Below are 18,630 nucleotides of genomic sequence, written 5' to 3'. Positions count from 1 at the left end.
CAACAAATTTCTCCAAATAATTCCACCTGTACCTCCTTCGGCGATATTGCACTGGCTGTTCCTACTTAACCACTCTTAGAAGAATTTGTACCTCTTACTATTGATCAAGTAAAACAAGCCATTCTTACCACCAAGTCGGGCTCTCTGTTAGACCCTTGTCCCCCAGCGGTGGTACAATTGGCATCTGACTCAGTTGCGCCTATTTTGACTACGATTTTCAACTTTATGTTTAGTACAGGCATCTTTTACAAAGTCTGGAAATCTGCATCCATTCTTCCATTACTAAAAAAGGCAAATCTTAATCCTTTAGAAACCAATAATTATCAGCCCATCTCCCCTCTGCCATTTCCAGCCAAAGTTGTGGAGAAGACCATAAATCTACAACTAGCAGCCTTCATCATGTTTTGGATGATACCCAATTTGGTTTCAAAAGAGAGCATAATTCTGAGGCTGCACTGATCGTGGCCACGGAAGAAGTTAGGTTGACGCTGGATGGAGGCAGAAGAGCTGCCTTTATCCTCCTCTACCTGTCTGCGGCCTTTGAGATGGTCAACCATGCTCTGCTGGTTGAATGTCTGCACAAGCTGAGGATTAACGATATGGCGCTATCGCTGCTCCGCTCTTTAATTACAGATCGTGGGCAAAATGTTTCCTTCTGGGAATTCACCTCTGAACTGTTTTTTCGACTTTCTGGGGTCTCCCAGGGCTCTGCTCTAAGCCCAACCCTGTTTGATCTGTACGTCACGCCCCTTGCCAGTCTAATCAAATTATTTGGGTTTTTATTGGTATCCTATGCCAACAATACCCAAATTGTGCTCTCTCTTTCCAACAACAATCAGATCTCAGGTGAGGCTTCCGTATCTGGGTGAGTAACAACTGTTTGAAGTTGAATTCCTCTACGACGGAGATCCTTCTGTTAGGGTACAATGTTTCATTCTGCTCCCCCCACCTTTGGTGGCCACAAGATCTTGGAGTTTTGCCCACACCAGGTAAGAAGGTAAAGAACTTGGGTGTCCTACTGAATGAGAAACTAACTTTTAAAAGTAAAGTGAAGGCAATTATCTTTTCTTCTTTCTACACACTAAAAATCATAAAGAAGTTTGTCCACTTTATCCCTTCCAACTTACAGAAGACAGTTGTCTCGGTGCTAGTTTTGGCTAGAATAGATTACTATAATGGCCTTTATCAGAACTTGCAGAGAACTTCTCTAAACAAATTGCAAACTCTGCAGCACGGCTGTTGCGTGGAATCCCCAAAGACCAATCTGCAACTCTAGTCCTTAATAAACTGCTTCCGGTTAAGCAACGCATCAGCTTCAAAGCGTGATGCATTGCTTTCAAGGCTCTTCATGGAGCAGGCCAGGTCTACCTTCAAGATAGGCTCAAATGGTATTGGCCAATAAGAAGTCTCTGTTTCTGTTCTACTAACAATGTGTTTGTTCCGTCCTTCAAGTGCTCCTCGTGGGGGTGGGGGTGCAGAAGCTTAGTTAGGTGTACGGCGCTCCAGTGGAACATCCTTCCAGTTATACTAAAGTCGGCCTCCACCTTACTAGAATTTAGAAAGATGCTTTAAACTTGGCTGTTCAGCCACTATTCAAATTCCCTCAGTCACCTCCCGGCCCTGTCTCTTCTTTACCTTGCTCACACTCAGCGCTAAGAAGCCTGTGGGCATTTGAGCGCTTTACAAAACTTATCATCATCATCGTCATGGTGGATGATGGCAACATATTGGTGTTACTTCAGCAGGAGGGGTGGTGTTACTTCAGTGGTGGGGGGTGTAATACTGAGAGGTAGCATTGCAGTGCCAGGTGGGCGCAGCATGATACTGCAGAGTGTTTAGTTTTGGGTTGCAGTGCAGTTTTGGCAGTGCATAAAGCAAAACGATGCACCCCCCACCTTCAGAATATGACAAGGGCCCCCTGAGACTCCCATATCTCAAAGACATTCATTGGCCATGGGCTGAATGAGACCCCCTAAAAGGTTGGGGCACCCTGGAAGGTTGGGAGGTCCCCATGTGCCACAGGGGCTTGAAGGGCCTGTGTTCCACCCCTGAGTTTTGGGCTCAAGGGGCAGGGATAGAAAGAAAGTGCTGTGCGGTAGAGCAGTCGTGGTAGGTAGCTGTGTGTGGGGGTAGCAGTGCAGTGCTGTGCGTAGCAAGGTGCTGTTGTAGTGCTATAGGTGGTTGTAGAGTGAAGGGGTGGGAGTGCTGTGGTCATGGATGTTGACCATGGTGTTGTGGGATGATACTGACAGCAGTGGTAGTGTGATGGCTGAGACTGGATTGGCATGGACAGTGCTGCACTCCTGCAGGGAGAAGAGAGGGGAGTTGTAATGCAGTGTTCACGATTCATAGGTCAGTGTTTGAAGGTGGTATTGCAGCAGTGCACGGGTGGTAGCAAAGAGGTGGTATTATGGCAGTGTTTTAGTGCAGAGAGCTACTGAAGTGGTGTTTGGTGATAGTGCTGTGGGGTTGAGCTGGCATTGCAGTGTTGTACGGTTATAAAAACAGCAATGCTATTTTTATGAAGCCACTGGAACAGAAGAAAAGTAAATTAAATACGTTTTGTCAAAATACACAGTAAAATGTGTGTGAAATGCAAAAAAACATATTTCTGAAAAGAGAGCTATTATTTGGTTTAATTTCTGACACGTGGTAACAGGCGTGTTCTTGATATAAAAGGTAATACGCGGTATGAATCAGTCATAAACGGTGCCAAACTGCATCATTGTTTCGCTCGTTTTAAATTAATGTAGACAAATTGGACTATGCGGGAAAACGTGCAGCTATGATCTTCTACTCAGTTATTCAACTGAAAAATATTAATTGTAGCATGTTTTGCGTATTCTGATAATTATGATAAATTAACCATAGTATTATATAACACGCTTCATGCCTCCTGACAGTTTCATGTCGTGATGGGTAATTCAGGTGTAATAGGATTTACCTGAATGGCAGAGTACCAGCCGAAGATTAGAGATTAGGGAAGGTGCCTTGTAGAGAAATGTTTGCAGTCCTTTCCAAAGTCGAAGGTGATCAATACAAGATTTGCTGCCTTAGCATTTCAGAGTGCTGGCCCTACAACTGACAGTAGCTGTCATACACATTGTATTTGGTTTTGCTGGGGCCAGGTAATTACCTAGTAACGAACAAAGCTTTGGGGCTAGTCTGCATCTATTTATCCTGTATAGCAATTTTCCACTGGATAACATCAAAGATATGTCCATGGAACATATATGTGAAAGATACAAGAATATTACTGTCTAGCTTATGTTAGTGGTTGCAGGCATCAGTCTCTTAATTAGCCTTGGTGCAAACAAAGGATTTCAATCACAAACTAGACCCAAGTTCACGGCATAAACAACAAGCACTCGGGTATTGCCAATTTAAATTGATCATGGGAATGATGACAGACGAGTCTAGAGTTCCAACAGGATCCCTGTCTAGGCGCCATTTCAAGAAAAATACATTTATTCTAAGCTCAGATTAAATAGTGTTTGAAACTTGCCGCCATTTTATTGACCCTACTCTGAAAGAAAGACAAGAAATATATAAAGTAATATTTATAAAGAGGCCTGTTAGTACATTATCGGCCTCTCGGTACTCAACTGTAGGCCATAAGAGATTTTTTATTAGCGTGGCTTTTGCTTCATATATTTCTTTGCTATGGAATCCTGCCCTGCATTAAGCCTTACATTTAATTGTACAGACAGTTAGTAAGTCTCACTTGACAGGTGATGGGCTTTTTACATTTTTTTCTTTTCTTCTTATTACAGATTTGAAACACTTTGTATAAGAAGAGAAACGTTTCGGCTGTTGAGAAAGATAATCCATTTGTCAGCTGGTGAACAAACATTTATTTTAATCAATGGGTTCGAATCTATGTGATAACATAGTTCTTTGCACTTAATAAAAATATAAAATCTTAACATTAGTGGTACACAGCCATTGACCTTTTTGCATACGATGCATTTGTCAGTTCCACTAGGTATCTACTCACAAGAAAATGTGTTGTTTTTAATAATTGCACGAAGTATGCATTTCTTCATACTTATTGATGTTTGTTTATTGCAAAATGTGGCTGGAGAAAACACGTTTTTCGTTAAGACTCTTGTTCAAGAAAGAAGTATGTGTCAAATATCAATCTTTGAGAACGTGGTCAAATGATGTTTGAGACAGATTGTGTCATGATGGTTTTTAGAATTCTGTCATTCGTATTGAATTGCACTGATTTCTGCTTTCATCTCTCTCTTTGGTGAACCAATGTGTCTTAGTTCCATAGTTTGATTTGTGGATTACCCTGTCGACGTTTTCAGAAATCCACGGGTTATTAGTTTTTTGGGAGATGAGATAGCCAACAAATGTGAGCCGAGTGACAATAGACTCAATTTGTTGCACTCTCTGTATGCGACTTAGCTGCTCATTGTTGCTGTACTGGATGTTCTAGTTGGAAGAATGACAACAACGGAGATGAAGATGTGGTTGAGCCAGATAGTGGGATGTTTCCTGTTACGGGGATGAGCATAGGCAGAGAGAAGATTGTATTAGGGTATGGCCAACGGTTTGTGTTCATGTAGAGATGATTCCAAAAAGCTGAGATCCTCTAGGTTTGCCATGAGGAACCTTAGTTGAGGGCGGTTAGGTAAGTCGATCTGGGTATTCAGATCACTCAGGAGCAGAGGTTGTGGTAGGATAAGATGATAACCAAGAAGGGACCTATGAATATGTCTGTGAAGGCTCTCCTGTTTTCCAAAGGTCTCTAAATCATCAGCAATAACCATGAGAAGGTTTGTGAAGTTGGGAAGTGGGCTAGAAGTGATTTGCATTTGTTCATGATGAAGTCTTGAATACGTAGGGTCTGTAAACATTACATAAATCACTTCTAGTCCTCCTCTGTTTTTCGTTGGGCAGTTTTGTGGGTGGAGTCCATATACAAGAGGAACTGTCTCATGTAGATCTTCAATTTCATCATGTGCTGCCCAAGTTTAAGTGATTGGCAATTGGTCCGGGTCTGAATCTGATATCAGATCGTAATTTTTAGTTGTTTTTTTCTTCACCAGTACTGTGATAACAAGGAAGAAACTCAGTTGATGAACAGATTTGTGATCGGTGGGCTAAACGAGATTTGAGGGTAGAACAGGCAATCGAATAGAGGAAGAAATGTAATGGAAAGGTTTGTAAGGCGAGGGCAGCTGGAAAGGGAAGAAATGCAAAAACTGCAGATGTTTTAGGGTTGGAAGACCGTTTTTCCTGCTCTAAGAGGTAGAGTAATTAGGTGGCTGGGAGTCACTAGGATGGGGTTGGGAGGACAACAGAGAGAAGGTACAACAAGGTATGGAGGGCATATGTAATCCAGGGTGGGAGAGGAACAAGAGAGGATTGTGCAGAGATGTGTTTGGGATTGGGAAGAAATAGAGAAGCAGTGCCACAGCCTCCTACATTTGTTGCACTGAGAAGGAAGGAATGGGGTGGAGTGTATATTGATGGAATCGGGTGGTGAGATGCCTAAAGGTAGGCAATAAATGTGATGTACTAGGAGAACAGTGAATGACTAGAGGGAGGGGAGGAATGGTTATATAAAGAGGGGAATGGTAGTACTCTTGTCCCAGAAGAGTGGAAGTATAGGGGGGGAATAGTAAATACCTAAAGAGACGGGTACAGGAGGATGCAAGTTAGGGCATGGCAGGGATGGTAGTAAATGGAGAAAATGTGTTACAATTGGAAAGTGGGTTACAAGACCTATTAAAGGAGGAAGCTACGTTATCAGAAGAGGTATAGTGGGGAGAAATAGGAGAGAGGAGGCTGGTAGAACTAGATGAGAAATAATATTAAAGTGGGTTTAGGTCTTGTGAAGAGAGGGAAAGAAAGGTTGGGAAGAAAAGAAGGATTAAGTGACGGGTCTGAAGGTAGTGTAGCAGGGTTTCAAAGGAGAGGGTGGTTATGGAAAATAGGTAGCATGGGGAGGAGGCTAGAGAGGAGCAGGTGAGTAGTGCCAAATGTTATGTGTATTTGTAAAGCACACTATCACCCGTGAGGGTATCCTGGTGCTCAGAAGGTATGTGTGCTTGATCCTGCCTATTGTAGATTGGTTAATGGAAAAGCCAGGTATCCAGTGTCTTGCAGAATTCAAGAAGAGGGGAGGAGGCTCTGATGTGGAGTGGGAGTTTTTCTGTGCTTTAGGAGGGATGTAAGAGAACCCCTGTTCTTCTGATCTGGTTCTGTTTATGCGTGGGAAGTGTGTGATTAGGAGTCCTGCCGAGCGGTGGTGTCTGGGTGGTTGGGAAAGATAGGGTGGAGTGGAAAGTAAGCCTAAGTGAGGAAACATAGAGAAGAAGGCTGCAGGGAAAGAAAACGTTGAGTGGATTGGGTATAGAAAGAAGTTGAGTAAGGTTAGAAAGAAGGAGATGGTTCTTGGAGAAACTAGAGTCAGGCGAAGGCAAGGAAGGAGAAGGAGAAGATGTGTAGCAAGAAGGGGCAGAATCTAAGGCTATTCTGAGGAGGATCGAGGAGCTAGAATAGTAGAGGGTGGAAGGGTAAGAGGATTGCATAGAGATTACATGGAGAGAAAGGTTCAGTGCAGAGTGATAGGAATGAGGTGCTGGTGGATGTGGTAGGACAGAGCTAAAGGGTTCACGAGGAGTCAAGATGGTAAAGATCTTCACTGGAAGTGGAAGTAGAACAGGAGTCCTCCCAGAAACAGTTTAGGTGCAGCTAAAGGGATGACATTGCTTCCAAATCCTTCGAAATTGAGGTCCAATTTCGTAGGGTCATTACTAGCGGATATGGCTGATCGCTTGGAGCAATAGAGACCTACTTGGAATAAGCTACTGGGTTCCTGGTACAAAGGGTGACTAGGTTGGTGTCCTTTCTTGCCTTCGGACACCAATCTAAGGAGGAGGGAAAGCATCAGGAGTGCTGGACCAAGGCCCTAAACAGGGAAGAAACCTCCCGAAGACTCCTTTAACCTCCCGATCTTTCAGCTGGATGCATAGGCTTTGCACACTTTGAGAAGTAATGTGGAAGAGTGATGCATGAGGAGGTACAAAGCTGAGTCACCATAACAAGAGGAAGGCTGCATGGCTGGAACTGGTCAGACCCTTCTATCCTGGTGAAGCACCAGACCGTGCAAAGGAAGGGTGGGTGCCCCACAAATGGGCAAAGGAGTTTGTCGCTGCACTAGTCTTCCAGTGAGCTACACTGAAGAGTGCTTCCAGTGGAGTGTCCAAGACAGGTAGACAGAATCAAATGCAGGCAACCCATATGCTTTGAGTGCTGGATCTAGACTGCGTTTTTTGCAGCCTCGATAGACTGAATGCACAAATGTGCAGAACAAGGTTGGTTTCTGAATACGAATACTGGAGTACTATGCAAAAAAAAAAGATTGTAATCTTTGAAGCAACTATGTTATATAGAATGATGAAGCCAATTCTTGAAGTCGACATGTTGTAAAACGGCGCTTAACAGATATGGAAAATGATGTACATGTAGCTCTGGGCCTATGCATACCTTATTTGGTCTGGTGAGAAGGTTGTGTCCTTGATTATGGGATCACTAGGTGAGATTCTGTGCAAACTCTATCTATGGGCAGATTTTATGCCAATACTTTTATGTACATAAGGCCCTATTTAGAGTTTGGAGAACGTCCACTTATATCCAGTAGCATTTGTAATATACTGGACGGAATATCCGTCACATTTTGACAGAGTATAGCATCCACCAAGCTCTAAATAAGGCCCATAATCATTCCGCACTAGGCATCCTGGGCCCAGTGAGCACATGTATTTGGGAGACATTTGCAACCTAAAAAATCTAATTAAAAAAAATATAGATTTCATGGAAAATACAACAAATCTACATTTTTTTAAATAATAGGACTACAGGCTTATTGTACAGATCCCCGGCATGCCCCTTGTAGACTCTTGTTCATTTTTAGATGCAAGATTAATGCCATGAGGTTGTTGAATTAAAAGGATTGCAGGGCGTTTTCGCCTCTGCCTTCATTTCCTCTAGAGCATTAATCATAATTTGTTCAGTGAATTTGCTTGCAAACAGTTTTAACATGAACCATTCTAATTAGCATTTAAAAAAAAAAAAAAATGCTACCTGCAGAGTACAATAATTATGCAGTCAGTGCTTAAAGGTGAACTCCATTTTAACCTCCCCAGGGCCCTGCATTTTTACTTCTTTAACGCCTGGGGCCAAGGTCGAGAGCTCTGGTGGGGCATAGGGAGAATGTCGTTTTGATTGCTTTATGTGATAGAACTTATGAACTGTGTTTGCCTTATTTAAGACGGTGGTTTCCACAAACAGGAAATTGGCACATAAATTAAAAGAGGCAAGTGAGATATGTGCTGGACCATAGTTTTACGAATCTCGTCACTTGTGGACAGTGCAATCTTTGTAGCCTTTCAAGTGACCCCATTCTGGTCTATAAGAACCAGAGACTGCCAACTTTAAAATGAGCCAGTTACTGAGACTTACAGGGCTTCTTAAACTGAGCTGAAAGGGTACTAAAACTAATCCAGTGGAAGTTGTGGATGACAGACACGCAGAAAAGGTTAAATGAACCTTTAATCTAGACACCTCATCCAACAGCTGATTTCTTCCAACTGTCTCCCAACAGCCTCCCCCCACATTCTAATTCCATGACATCATATCATTTGAACAGGGAATGATGTATTCATTCTATTATGCTTCAGAAGTCCAGCTAAAAGAAAACAACACTGACGATGGATGAGAGGTGAATTTATTCTATGCCACCTGCTCTCCGGCCTAAACTGCAACCGTCTGTACAAGAACTTTACCACTGTTCTTCCCTACCATTCCAGAACACAGAATGTTGAGTTCTTTCCAGAAAACTGCACACCAGCCTCTGCCAATTTAGGGGCAACCCTGATGGCCATCATAGTTAACGTTCCTGATGGCCGTCTCCATGCATGGGATGGCAGCTGCACGAGGAGAGAGGCAAATAGCCATTATTGTGCCACCGGAAGGATATATAGTGACCTCTACAGGTAGGGAGTTGGAAGAGCTCCTGCTCATGATATGGCAAGAGGGAGTGGCATGAGGAGAAGGGGTGCACAGACGCGAGGCATCTTTAAAAAGAGCCAAGCTTGCAGCACCAGGGGCTTCATTCTTGGAGGTCACTATTGTTGTGGTAATGATATGAAGCACCTAGTAGGGGGGCACACAGGGAACCAGAAAGAGAAAAGTGTTGAAATGATAAAGAGATGAGCTTTGAAGGGAAAAAGAGTTGGCAAAAAAGCAATTTGAAGAAGGACACAAAGTAGATAGTATTAGAAAACAGTGAAACGCCACAGGATGAAGGTAGCATAAGACTTATGTTGCTGAAAGAAACAATCAAACAGGGAGGCTCATGACTGCAGACCTCTCTTATACCATGGCAAGTAATTTCCCATTTGATGGGCTAGAGCAGCTTAAAGCAGTTCCATTCAGCTTAAGCAGTAAAAAATACTGGTTTATGATTTGTTAACCCCTTCGCTGCCAGGCCTTTTCCCCCTCAGGTGGCAGGCCTTTTTTTGGCTATTTGGGGAAGTTCGCGCTTAGGCCCTCATACCTTTTTGTCCACATAAGCTACCCACGTCAAATTTGCGTCCTTTTTTCCAACATCCTAGGGATTCTAGAGATACCCATAGTTTGTGGGTTCCCTTGAAAGAGACCAATAAATTAGCCAAAATACAGCAAAAATGTATTTTCTTTTTATAAGTGGGAAAAAAGGGCTGCAGAAGAAAGCTTGTGATTTTCCTCCCTGAAAATGGCATCAACAAAGGGTTTGCAGTGCTAAAATCACCATCTTCCCAGCTTTCAGGAACAGGCAGACTTGAATCAGAAAACCACATTTTTCAACACAATTTTGGCATTTTACTGCTACATACCCCATTTTTACAATTTTGTGTGCTTTTAGACTCCTTCCAGTTAGCGACAGAAATGGGTATGAAACTAATGCTGGATCCCGGAGAGCTAAACATTTCTAAAAAGTAGACAACATTCTGCATTCAGCAAGGGGTCATTTGAGTAGATCATACAAGGTTTTCCTATGGAAAATAACAGCTGAAATTAAAAAATATTGACATTGAGCTGAAAAAAACAGCCATTTTTCTCCACGTTTCGGGGATATATAGGGCTTGTAGGTTTATCAAGAACCCTAATTACCCAGAGCCAATAAATGAGCTGCACATTGCAATGGGTTTTCATTCTATACAGGGTATACAGAAATTCATTTGGTGAAATATAAAGAGTGAAAAATAGGTATCAAGAAAACCTTTGATTTTCCAAAATGGGCACAAAATAAGGTGTTGAGAAGCAGTGGTTATTTGCACATCTCTAAATTCTGGGGTCCCCATACTAGCATGTGAATTACAGGGCATTTCTCAAATAGACGTCTTTTTTACACACTGTCCTACATTTGGAAGGAAAAATGTAGAGAAAGACAAGGGGCAAGAACACTTTTTCTGCTATTCTGTCCCACCCCAAGTCTCCCGATAAAAATGGTACCTTGCTTGCGTGGGTAGGCCCGCGACAGGAAACGCAACATGTACACATCACATTTTTACATTGAAAACTGACGTGTTTTTTGGAAAGTGCCTAGCTGTGGATTTTGATCTCTAGCTCAGCCGGCACCTAGGTAAACCTACCAAACCAGTGCAGTTTTGAAAACTAGACACTAGACAAAATGAGATGACCTGTGGGGCTCTCGCCAGGTTCTGTTACCCAGAATCCTTTGCAAATCTCAAAATTTGGCCAAAAAAAACTTTTTCCTCACATTTCGGTGACAGAAAGTTCTCGAATCAGAGAGGAGCCCCAAATTTCTTTCCACCCAGCGTTCCCCCAAGTCTCCCAATAAAAATGGTACCTCACTTGTATGGGTAGCCTAGTGCCCACGACAGCAAATGCCCCAAAACACAACATGGACACATCACATTTTCCCAAAGAAACCAGAGCTGTTTTTGCAAAGTGCCAAGATATGGATTTTGGCCTCTAGTTCAGGCGGCACCTAGGGAAACCTACCAAACCTGTGCATTTCTGTAAACTAGACACCTGGGTGAATCCAGGATGGGGTGACTTGTGGAGCTCCGAACACGTTCTGTTACCCAGAATCCTTTGCAAACCTCAAAATCTGGCCCAAAAAAACACTTTACCCTCACATTTCGGTGAAAGAAAGTTCTGGAATCTGAGAGGAGCCACGCATTTCCTTCTACACAGTGTTCCCCCAAGTCTCCCGATAAAGATGGTACCTCACTTGTGTGAGTAGGCCTAGTGCCCATGAAAGGAAATGCCCCAAAACTCTATTTGGACGCATCAAAATTATCAAATAGAAACCTGTTTTTGTGTGTGTGTGGGGGGGTGCACCTGCGTTTGTGGTCTTGGGCTCCGCAGCCATACAGGGAAACCTATCAAATTCAGACATTTCTAAAAACTAGACACCCGAGGGAGTCTAGGGAGGTGTGACTTGGTGGATCACCCAGTGTTTTCTTACCCAGAATCCTCAGCAAACCTCAAATTTAGCTAAACAAAATCACATTTTTCCCACATTTCTGTGTGGGATCACTGCACCGGGACAAATTTTCTACCACCCAGTTTTCCCCTCAGTCTCCCGGTAAAAATGATACCTCACTTGTGTAGGTGGGCCAAGTGCCTGTGACAGGGAAGAGCCAAAAACATGTTGAAATTGAGGGGGAACCAAAACGGGTCCAAAAGGGCAGTTTGAAAATAAACATTTCTATGCTGACAAGTGGGGCAGAATTTTTATTGGTATAAATGAGACAATGCTGGGTGGTAGGAAATTTGTGGATTCTTGCAGATTCCGTAAGGTTCCATCTCAAAAATATGAAAGAAATGTGTGATTTCCAGCAAAGATGGAGGTTTGCAGAGCACTGTGGGTAAGAAAATGGTTTGGGGTGCATGTGAAGCACACCACCCTGGATTCACCCAGATGTTTAGTTTTCAGATGTGTCTAGGTCTTGTTGATTTTTCTACATGGCAGCGTCCCAAAGTCCCAAAAAAAGTGCAGCCCTTACCATTCCAAGTGGGACGATTTTGAGAGTTAGCCAAGCTCTCATGGGCCAAATGTAAAACCAAAACCCCAAATAATTAAATGTCCTCTTGCTTGCCATGGATAAGATGTTTTAGTGTGCAAGGGGAGAGCTGAAGACTGTTATCCCCTTCAGTTGGAGTGGGGGTCATAACCATGCCCATACTGGATGGTAGCCACCAGCCCACTTTTTTTTATTTTTTTTATTGTCTGTCATCTAGTAGACTTTATGCCCCCCGGGGTCTGGATCGGGGGTAATTGCCCAAATAACTTTGGCCCCATTTATTTGTGGTGGGGTATGGTCATACCCCCACCCTCTTATTTTTAAAAAATCAATCTTCCCTGGTCTCTGGTGGGCTTTCTGTGGGCAGATGGCCTTCCAAAAATAGGCCGATCTGCCCCCAAGGGGGACAGATATGGTCAACAGTATTGTGCCCCCATGGGGAGCAACACTTGCCCAAAGGGCTGCCCCCCAAACAAAACACACACATACACACACACCAATCCGTGGTTTCTGTCCTCCTGGGGGCATATCGGACTAATAGAAATAGGCTGATCTGCCCCCAAAGGGGGGCAGAAATGGCCTAAAATAAATTTGCCCGCTCTCCTCCCCAGGGGAACGACCCTTGCCTAAGGGGTCGCTCCCCTTGCGTGGAATTGGCACACAAAAAACAAATCCCCAGGGCCTAGTGGTTTCTGACCCCCTTGGGGGCAGATCGGCCTCATACAAATAGGCCCCCCAAGAGGGGCAGAAATGGTCTAAAATAAATCTTCCCCCCAGGAGAACAACCCTTGCCTAGGGGGTCGCTCCCCTTGTGTGAAAAAAAATTTAAATCCCTGGTGTCTAGGCAGATTGGTGTAATAAAAATAGGTCAATCTTCCCCCAGGGGGCAGAAATGGCCTAAAAATAAATTGCCCCCCTGGGGAGCGGCCCTTGCAGGATTATGTCCAGGGCACCCGAGGGGTTAAGACCTCTCCCTTATACCAGATCACAATGTTAGTCCAAAATATGGACCGCCAACTAATGACACCTATATGGATTCTCACTCTACTCGAGCTGAGACACCGGGTTGAATTTACCTGGGCACTGATCCTCACACAACTCAACTACTAAAATGTAATTTATTTGGAAACACAAAAGAAAGACACCTCAAGTAAGCCTTATTCTCAAGATGTCTGGCCACATCAATGCAGCGCTAAAAAATAACTTACTGGCTTTCACTGTGGAATAAAATCACATTTGGTCTACTCTGTATAGTTTGCAAAGCAGTGAAGGGCCCAAGCTATATGTAAGCATTAACGCCTCACTTCATGTCCATTTGCACCCTCAGATCAAACAAAACAAATTTGAGCGCTCACATAAGATTTACACAAAAGACACACGGAGAACAATGAAACAAATCCAAGGTGGGAATTCACACAACTCTAATCTGAGAAACAAAAGTGCCATCATTTAAAAAAGGTGTTCAAAATGCAGCTTTTCAAAGATGCATTCTTATCCTTCTTGAATCCGGGCCCCCAACCCTTCCCTTAAGAACATTTTTGTCTTGAAAGGAGCCTGGTGATGTTTATATACTGGAGGATGCTTCCTTCCTTGCCTACGGTTGACACTTGGTTACCCAACAGCAGAAGTAATGAAAACTTTATCTATCTTCTCTACATATCATATTTTATTGGTCCCTACACATTACATAGGAATTACCACCACATTGCATTCACGTTTAGCAATGTATATTCATTCCAGTATATTTGGAAATCCATCAATGCCCCTCTCCCCCCATATAATCAGGTGTTTCTGCGGACACTCTCTAGCTTCATAAATGTCTTATTATTCTGCAGCTGTCCATTCCTCTTCCCCTTTGTCCTCAGTGCGATGTTTCGGTTATTCTTTATTTTTGCGCTAAATGCCTTTTGGCTACATTCACTCCTAGGCTTATAAACGACCACTGATGTCTGTTAAATTCGAGATCATCTCAAATAGTCAGCAGTGCCAATTGAAGTGTCAATGTAATTCTCACTACTTAGAACAGCAGAAGAGGTGTGTGACATGCATTTTGCCCACACCTGTCTCACATCTTACCTTGGGTAGTTTGGGGAGGATTCTCCCCCAACTCGATGTGGGTTGTGCAATTGTTTTGATGGCCTGTCTTGGAGGCATTAGTACTGCTGTCCAGTCTGTATTGTCCTGTGTGGCTACATCTGCCTCCCATGCCACTCTAAATGTTAGGAATTTCTCCAGAAAATGTATCACTACGGTTTTGTTCACTCAATATCATCTTATCTGACAATCTTTCTAGTAGAAGTTTGGATTCTAACTGGTTGAATTCAGGTAATGAGTTTGCATTTTCTATAGATAATTGCAGCATGTGGTTCAATCTCAGAATTCTGAAAATGGGTTTATGTGTTCACTTGTTCCTACATCTTTCAACGTTGAAATCTCCAGCTCCCAACCTTCAAATCCTTCTGGTTTTGTAAGTTGTGGAAGTGTTTCTGACTCCCACAGAGTAGTTGCTCCTGCTGTCGTCCTCTCCTACCTTAATGTGTGCTTTACTGTGGATTGCAATTGTTGCTGTGGTTGGAAGTCTGAGACTATTCAGTAATCTACAGAAATTGTATTGGGGACTCTATCCCAAGATTCTATAGTTTATGCCGAAAGTTGGGTATCTTTTCATTTATAAAATAATGTATTACAGTTAGGAGTGATCCTTTTTGCATGCCAACATATTTGTCGTTGCTAAGTCACTATCGAATGTTGATTGGCACCATTTGGCGAGGGAGACTCTAGGGCTCTTTAATCCAAGTGAACACCACCAATTTAGAATTTAGTTTAATGAAGACATGTTATCTAGGTTTGTATTGGTAGTTCTGTGTTACACACAGAAGCTGAGGGACTGACACTAGTTTGATCAGCGATACCCGGCTTACAAGGACAGAGGAAGGAGGGAAGTCCAGTGCTGGAGGTCCTTCTTCACCTTATCCAGTATGTGGGCAATATTTCATGCCCACATCCGGGGGTCGGTTTTAGTTACCCATTTCTCCAGGTCCTGAAACCCCTTATTTGTCATCTGTAAACCAAAACTCTGCATCTATGCTTGCACCTCACTTGTTTTTACTGGGAAGATCATAGATTTCACATAATTCACTATTAAACCAGCGTTTTCCTAAAATTCTATCAGTATTTTTTCCAATCATGGTCTCAATACTTTGAGGTTTCTGCTAGAGACCAGTAGATCATTAGTATATAGAGACACTTGTCCTCCATTCTGGGATCCCAATTAGATCTTGAGATCGCCCTGTCACTCTAATGCACTCTATAGCCAGTGTTAAAGCAGAAGTGACAAAGGACAATTCTGTTAGTGCCTATTGGTATTTCAAATTGTTTCAATAACACTCCCTCGACCCTCATTCTGGCCTTTGTTGCCTATACTATCACTTCACCCATGATATATACAAAGAGCTCATAGTCATGCATGCAAGGACACTGAACCTTTCTCGAAGACAACTCCAAGAAGTGATAACAAGTCTTCCCATCGAGTTAAAAAGCCTTTTAATATTATGATGAGTAGATCTTTGCAACACAAAATTAGTTGTAAAAGCTTTCGTCAGGAATTTAGGCTCTATGTTTATTATTGATATGGACCTATAAGAGTCACATTGTGTGTGTTTTTTGGGGTTTTGAGATAGCTGTTAGTGTGGCCTCTGCCATTTCTTTTGGTAGTTTGCCCTTGGTGTCAGATGCTTTGAACATTAGTAGTAGGAGACGGGCCAGCAGTTCAATGGGGCCAGTAGTCCAAAGGTTCTACCTTAACTTTTTGACTAACCTTATGTTACAAAATGGCTTTTTTGTCACTAGCCAGTACATTGCACCATAAACGGTGGGGACCCTCTGATGCCATGTTCCCTGGTAGATCACTGATGGTCTTTGTTTACTTCAAAGTAGAACTAGCACCACCGCCGTCCTATACAGAAACCTAGAGATATAACACGTGCCTTCTCTTCTGAGTTATCACATGATGGCATTGTAAAAAAAATAGCAGCATCTCAAACATCAAGCGCACATTGTACTCTCTGGGGTCATATGGCCACCATGCATAAATGATGAAAAAAACAACTTGTACTCTTACTTTCAGTATTTGTGTGACTCCCGTAGTGCTTTGCACTTATCTAATCTGTCAACTTGCTTTGAAATGAGGATTCAGAAATACAGAGTCACAACCTGGGCTTTTCTAGAGTTTTTCAGGGGTACAATCAACATCTTGACAAAATCCAGGTGGTATTTACGCCCCCAAATGAAACTTTGAGAGGATTCTCGTGGCCATGATGAATGACCTTAAACTTGTTTCTGATGTACGTGCCGTTTCTAATATTGGAAGATCTATTTGGAGTATTTGACATTGTTGACACTTCAACTCAATTAACATTAAGGAGGGTCAATGTGCAGGGGAGTGCGAATCCTGGGCTCAAATACTCAGCCAGTACCATTAACGAAAAATGTGCACAACTAGGGTCTCTAGTTCTCAGTTTTGTAGCTGTATTCCACTATCAACATTATCATTACTGAGAGCACATGTTTACCACAATTATGGATTTGGAATAAATAAAACCATATTAATAAATTCAAAATTCAAAAGACTACATATTACTTACCCTTTCTACATAAAGTAAAGAGCAGTTTTCTCTTTTCTGAACAGACCTAGCAGAATAGAATAATAATATGCAATGCTGCAATGCAAAATGTAAAAATATCGAAAGCCTGAATGTCTAAAGCAAAAATCCTAAATCCTAACGCCCAAAACCCCATTACATAATGTTTGCAGATCCTTTGTAATGCTTCGCAGCACACTGTTTCATGGCATGTTAGTACGAAGAGGGCTGGTATTAAATGTTACTTGCACAGTAACCCAACCAAACTATTAATTTCCAAACCACCCAAACAACTCCTACTTTCAAATGATTTAATTGGCTATTAACCACACAAATTCGTTGCACAGAGGAAATGAACAAAAAATGAAACTTAATACAATTGACTGTTCTGCAAATTCATAACAAGGAACATAGCAACTCGTGTTTAGCACATTAACCTTCAAACTGTTTCAAATACAGCTCCTACGCTAAGGAAGATAAAATGATCCTTTTTGCATACAGATACACCGTGGCTGCAGCTGAATGTCAATGATTTTCTGAAAAGCAAATTAAAAGAAATGCTCATGCTCAACATTTAGACATGCACTTTCAGTAATGTGGCCTACTTCAGCCTGATTATGCTAACTAAACCAAACCTATATTATACATTATGTTTCTAGTGGAAAAATCATTTTCCACAGCATCATCAACCATGCATTTATATTTGAAGCTCCATCCTCAAAGGCACGAGAGATGGTATGGTTTGGGTTGTTTCTCACAGATCTCACCCAAGTAGCATCTGTTCTCCTCCTTTAGACTCTGCTCTGAGACCCTAACTTTGAGGGGCTCTTCAGGGCTGCTTGCTGCCCCTGAGCCTTTCTCACATTTTATGCTAATACATTCACTTGATAATTTTTCCCATTGGTTCACATGTTTACATGTATGTAGATGACATCCAGGTTCTTCTCACTTGGATGAAACTCAGGGGTGACTACATGAAAGATTGAGCAAGGCTCGGTGAGGGACTGGGATCTATTGGGCAACAACTACTTTAATCTGCATATTTGGAAATATTTGGTCAAAACTAAAGTCATGATCTTTAGGGAAATTAAGGAATGCCCTGTCCTAGGTAGGTGGTCATACATCTATGGATTATGCTGGAAACTGATTTTCTTTTGGCAATCAAGACAGCAGAAGTCGTTTTTGCATGTTTTTTCAACATAGATCTGTAACTATGATTTGTCATGCCTCATTAACTTAAGTCATACACCAACTATATCTACTCATGAGAGTTGAGTCTAGATTTATGTAATTTATTGCACCTAGTACTCAGGGAGCTAGAAGTCCCTGAGTACTAGGTGCAACATATTGAATGATCAGGAATGTTGGCACCTGACTTACTTTAGGAGCCACAAGCTTGACTGTGACGCATCCCACCCCTTCTCCTGTAGCCTCCTCACTGGCTCCTTGTTTCTGTTAGGACAGAGGTTAACACAATGCACTACTCAATGAACATTATCAGAAAACAATGGTTGATGATTTAAATGCCAAAATATTGAATGCCCCTCTAATCCTCCACAGGAACAAGAAAATCGACGAAGCGTGGAGTATTAAAAGGTAAAGTTTATTTAATCATGATTTGAAACTCCAATGAGGTCCACATGAAGAACAATATCACACATACATAGTAGAGTACAAGAGTAATACCATGAATAGTCACATCATAAAAAACATTAATACAATAAATAGAACCTTTATAAAAATAAATATCCCCCCATGGAACAGGCAATTTCATGATCTAAGAATGTACGTATATATCCAAAACCTCAATACACAGACCAATGGATAGGGTCAGTTTCTAAAAGAAAAACAAAATGCACCCTTAAAACAGCATTAACTTCATTCAGTACAGAGGCAAAAAACATTTACCAAAGTTAAAAATATGGATACAAACATTT

The 18,630-nt window shown here is 42.2% G+C and overlaps 1 protein-coding gene across 1 annotated transcript in view; it reads right to left on the bottom strand.

The window, feature by feature from the left end:
- TRPC3 (transient receptor potential cation channel subfamily C member 3) overlaps positions 1 to 18,630 on the bottom strand; it is a 490,138-nt gene that overhangs the window by 412,665 nt on the left and 58,843 nt on the right. The gene's annotated exons all lie outside the window — the stretch shown is intronic.

This window comes from Pleurodeles waltl, chromosome 1_2, assembly GCF_031143425.1.
Source record: "Pleurodeles waltl isolate 20211129_DDA chromosome 1_2, aPleWal1.hap1.20221129, whole genome shotgun sequence".
Lineage (NCBI taxonomy): Eukaryota > Metazoa > Chordata > Amphibia > Caudata > Salamandridae > Pleurodeles > Pleurodeles waltl.
Note: the sequence above shows the minus strand (reverse complement) of the source record. Positions and strands in the feature narration are given on the sequence as shown.